Source organism: Spinacia oleracea, chromosome 6, assembly GCF_020520425.1.
Source record: "Spinacia oleracea cultivar Varoflay chromosome 6, BTI_SOV_V1, whole genome shotgun sequence".
Lineage (NCBI taxonomy): Eukaryota > Viridiplantae > Streptophyta > Magnoliopsida > Caryophyllales > Amaranthaceae > Spinacia > Spinacia oleracea.
This window is the reverse complement of record NC_079492.1, coordinates 93751340-93757108: the sequence shown is the minus strand read 5'-3', so window position 1 is coordinate 93757108 and position 5769 is coordinate 93751340.

The following is a 5769-nucleotide window of genomic DNA, read 5'->3' as shown; positions in this document are numbered from 1 at the left end:
AATTTATTGGTTTAAGTGGGAGCAATTTTAGTCATAAACTCTTGATTAGGTCTACAAATCCTTTAAGGTTAAACAACTTGATTAGAATTAATAAGGACTGAATAATTGGTAGATTATTGGTGCCCTTAATTAATTGCTGCAAATGTTTATATGATGCATACAATGTGTTTTAACTAACCAATTATGTGGGCCATTCATGATAATGAATGGATGAATGGTATATATATTGTATATGTACTGTTTTGCAGGTTATGAAGTGACTAGTATGGCCCAAATAGGATAGAAAATATGGTCTGCGTACCATTAATTTGAATGTAATTGGTCTAAAGCACCAAATTTGTTTTTCAATTCAAATATGGTCTGCGTACCATCAAATAGTTGTAATTAGTTTAATTATAGCTTATCCTACTTGAAGAAAATGGCGAATCCCACGGTGAAATTTAAGACGAAGTTTCCAATTCATTTTCAAGACGGACTTTGAAGTTGAAGCTTCAAGATGAAGTCGGGCCATACTAGATCACATTTATCTTATGCATGCTTTAAGTTATTTATTGCTTTTAAATATGTCTTAAATATGCATGAGATCAAAGCTTGATTATGTTGCATGATTAAGGATTTTAGTTCACTTAAAATCTAACCAACATAGTAAGATCCTTAAGTTCCAAACTTAAAAATTGAGTTAAAAGGTGCCATGCCAAAATTACACTTACTTGGATATCCTTTACATCGATCTTAGTAATAGTTTTCCGCCATAGCGAGGTGTTACTTATCGATACTAAAGGGGTAAGGTACACAAATAATTGTGAGTACATGTTAGTTTTGGTGAAACTCAACGATATAAGTAAGGAGTCGTTTTATGTCGTGGCAAAATCGATAGGTTTACCTAATAAGTTCTTAGACGTACCTATCAACCAAGAGTAGTTTCTAGACTATTAGCAAAAGGCTTTTGCTTACCTAAAAGATTTTAGAATTGAGTCTAAATACATAATGTGCTTAATTCTTCAATGGATTTTAGGATCTTGGAATCATTTTATTCACACCTGCCGGAACACATAACTTGAATAAAATTCTTAATAAACATTGAATTATGCATGTATGCTAGAATTTAAGTTTATTAAGAGAAATTTTGAATGATTATTTATTTGTTTATTCTTTTTCAATTGTAGTTTTAATTATGGCAAACAACAATTCATTCAACATTCGATCAATTCTCGAAAAGGAGAAGTTGAGCGGGAAAAACTTCCTTGACTGGCAAAGGAACTTGCAAATAGTTCTTATGCAGGAAGAAAAGGAGTATGTCCTGGAAGAGGCGATGCCCGAAGCCGCAGGCGAAGGGGTCACTCAGGCAGCCCTCAATCGTTGGATTGATGCCAACAAGGATGTGAAATTTCTAATGCTTGCAACCATGAGTGGAGATCTACAGAAAATGTTCATCAACTCAGATGCTTTCACGATCATCATTACAAGATCTGGCTCGGGTCGAAAGATTCGAGACTCATAGGCAAATTCTTGAGACCAAGCTTAAGAAAGGCGAGCCCGTAAGTCCACATGTTCTCAAAATGATTGGACTCATTGAGAATATGAGTCTGCTGGATCAGCAGTTCTCTCAGGAAATAGCTGTAGACACCATCCTCCATTCTCTTCATAACGGGTATGATCAGTTCAAGCTGAACTACAGTATGAATAGTCTGGACAAAACGCTCACTAAGCTTCACGGTATGCTGAAGACCGCTGAAAAGATGCTCAAAAGTGATAAGCAAGATGTGCTTATGGTGCGTGGGGGCAAGTTCAAGAAATCTGGAAAGAAGAGGAATGCTAAGAAAGGTGGAAAAAAGGCCAGCCCAACTAAGCAAACTTGCGCCAAGTCTGAAAAGAGGAAGGTCAGTCAACCCACTTCTGAATCTGAATGCTTCTACTGCAAGAAGAAGGGGCATTGGAAGAGAGATTGCTTGAAGCTAAAGGAAGATCAGAAGAACGGAACAGTCGTTCCATCTTCAGGTATTTTCGTTATAGACTGTATACTTGCTAATTCAACTTCTTGGGTATTAGATACAGGTTGTGGCTCACACTTATTTTCCAATTCACAGGGACTAAGAAGAAGTACAAAGTTAAGCAAGGGTGAAGTTGACCTACGAGTGGGAAATGGAGCACAGATTGCTGCATTAGCTGTAGGAACTTATTATTTGTCGTTGCCCTCTGGGCTAGTTTTGGAACTGGAAGAGTGTTTCCATGTTCCAAGTCTTACTAAAAACATCATTTCTGTTTCTTGCTTAGATGCTAAGGGATTTTCCTTTTTAATAAAAGACAATAGTTGTTCGTTTTATTTTAATGAGATGTTTTATGGATCTGCTAGATTAGTCAATGGACTTTATTTATTAGATCACGACAAACAAGTTTATTACATAAATACCAAAAAGGCCAAAAAGAATGATTCAGATCTCACCTATCTGTGGCATTGTCGATTAGGCCATATTAACTTGAAACGCATGGGAAGACTTCAAAAGGAAGGAATTCTAGAACCATTTGACTTAGAGGATTATGGTAAGTGCAAATCATTTTTACTTGGCAAAATGACAAAGCAACCTTTCTCTAAAGTTGGAGAAAGAGCAACTGAACTATTGGGTTTAATCCATACAGATGTATGTGGACCAATGAGTACAAATGCTAGGGGTGGTTTCAGCTACTTTATCACTTTCACTGGACTTCAGTAGATATGGTTATGTCTACCTAATGAAGCATAAGTCTGAATCCTTTAACAAATTCAAGGAATTTCAGAGTGAAGTAGAGAATCAATTAGGCAAGAAGATTAAGGCACTGCGGTCTGATAGAGGCGGTGAATATCTGAGCTATGAATTTGATGACCATCTGAAAGAATGTGGAATTCTATCAGAATTGACTCCTCCTGGAACACCACAATGGAACGGTGTGTCGGAACGGAGGAACAGAACCTTGCTAGACATGGTTAGATCAATGATGGGTCAGGCCGAACTTCCAATAGAATTTTGGGGACATGCAATAAATACAGCCGTATTCACCATAAATAGAGCTCCGTCTAAAGCTGTTGAAAAGACTCCATATGAGTTTTGGTTTGGAAAGCCTCCAAAAGTATATTTTCTTAAGATTTGGGGATGTGAAGTATACGTCAAACGATTAATTTCAGACAAACTTCATCCAAAATCTGACAAATGTATCCTTGTGGGCTATCCAAAGGAAACAAAGGGGTATTACTTCTACAATACAACTGAGAACAAGGTGTTTGTTCCTCGAGATGGTATCTTTTTGGAAAGGAATCACATTTCCAAAATGACAAGTGGGAGAAAAGTAGACCTCGAAGAAAATCGAGTCGAACAACAAACTCTAGAGAATGCTCAAAATGATATTCAGGATGAAACTCAGAGATCTTTAGAAGTTTCTGGTGAGATTCATGGACAATCTAGAGATGTAACCCCGCGTAGATCGCAGAGATATAGATCTAAACCGGAAAGGTACTTAGGTATTTTGACGAATGAGAGCTATGATGTTCTATTAATTGAAAGTGATGAACCTGCAACTTACAAGCAAGCTATGACGAGCCCTAGCTCTAAGCAATGGCAAGAAGCCATGCAATCTGAATTAGACTCCATGTCTGAAAACCAAGTTTGGGATTTGGTCGATTTGCCAGATGGCTACCAAGCCATTGGAAGCAAATGGGTTTTCAAACTGAAAAAGGACAAGGATGGGAAACTAGAAGTTTTCAAAGCTAGATTGGTTGCAAAAGGTTACAAGCAAGTCCACGGTGTGGATTACGATGAAACCTTTTCACCAGTTGCAATGCTAAAGTCTATTCGGATAATGTTAGCAATCGCTGCATATTACGATTACGAAATATGGCAGATGGATGTCAAAACCGCTTTCTTAAACGGCGTTTTAACAGAAACTGTGTTTATGACAGAGCCTGCGGGTTTTGAGGATCCAAAGAATGCTAAAAAGGTATGCAAGCTAAAGAAATCAATCTACGGATTGAAGCAGGCATCCAGGAGCTGGAATATACGTTTTGATGAAGCAGTCAGTGACTTTGGTTTCATCAAGAACGCAGACGAATCTTGTGTATACAAGAAGGTCAGTGGGAGCAAAATTGCTTTTCTAGTATTATATGTCGACGACATATTACTTATCGGAAATGACATTCCTATGTTGAACTCTGTCAAGATTTGTCTTGGGAAATGTTTTTCGATGAAGGATCTAGGAGAAGCACAGTACATATTGGGCATCAAGATTTACAGAGATAGATCTAAAAGGATGATTGGACTTAGTCAAAGCACTTATATCAATAAGGTGCTTGATAGGTTCAAGATGGCAGACTCCAAGCGAGGCTACCTACCCATGTCTCATGGAATGACTCTAAGAAAGACTCGGTGCCCAAAAACACTTGATGAGCGTAGACGAATGAATGGGATTCCATATGCATAATTGGTTGGTTCAATAATGTATGCTATGATATGTACACGCCCGGATGTTGCGTACGCACTCAGTGCTACGAGCAGATACTAGTCAGACCCAGGAGAGGCACATTGGACTGGTGCCAAGAATATTCTGAAGTACCTGAAAAGGCACAAAGATGACTTCCTGGTCTATGGTGGAGATGATGAACTAATTGTTAAAGGCTATACGGACGCAAGTTTCCAAACCGACAAAGATGATTTCAGATCACAGTCTGGGTTTGTCTTCTGCCTCAACGGAGGAGCAGTAAGCTGGAAAAGTGCTAAGCAAAGCACCATTGCAGATTCTACAACTGAAGCGGAGTACATTGCTGCACATGAAGCAGCAAAGGAAGCTATATGGCTAAGGAAGTTCATAGGTGAACTTGGTGTAGTCCCCTCCATTAAAGGACCAATAGCCCTGTATTGTGATAATAACGGAGCTATTGCACAGGCAAAGGAGCCTAGACACCACCAAAGAGTCAAGCATGTACTTCGTAGATTTCACCTTCTACAAGAGTTCGTTGAAAGAAAAGAAGTTGAAATAAGCAAGATTGGAACTGATGACAACATATCAGATCCATTGAATAAACCTCTGCCGCAGGCGAAGCACAACTCGCACACTGCAGCTATGGGAATCAAGCATATTGGAGAATGGCTTTGATGTCCTTATTTAATGTTTTAAAGTTTTAGAGTTTAATACTTTGTAAAACATTATTGATTAATCATTCACAATAAATGAATAAAATTCATTTTCCATTTAATTTGTGGTTTATTAAATGATGAGTCCCTTCAATTTGACGAAATATTCAAGATAGACTGTCAGGACCAGTCCTGTGACTAAGAAATGTCTATCAAGTGAACTTGAATGTCAAAAGTTGAAAATGGTCCCTGGTCGGAGTTTTCTATAAAATTGGACGCATAGAAAACGTTAGACGACTAGAATGCAAGATGACTAGTAGGTCTGTTTCTTGAACTATGTGGACATGGCAATGTCATAATCATTTGCATAGATACTTACTTTGGGAAGACTAGTATCGGACAGACCTATGAAACTTTACTGTAAGAGATGAAAATCTGTCATAAGTAAATTTCATTAAAATTATTAGACACTAAATCCTCAATACATGAGTGATTTGAGATTACTTTTTTGAGAACTGGTTACTTTGACGTTGACCAACCGTCGCACCGTAAAAGGAGGCTATAAAGGCAACGCTCAGGTAATCACCTATCAAACAAAGTCTAATCTCAAGATCACAAGATTGGGATTGTACTCCCATAAATCGGGATGAGATGCTTAAAAGTTGTACAA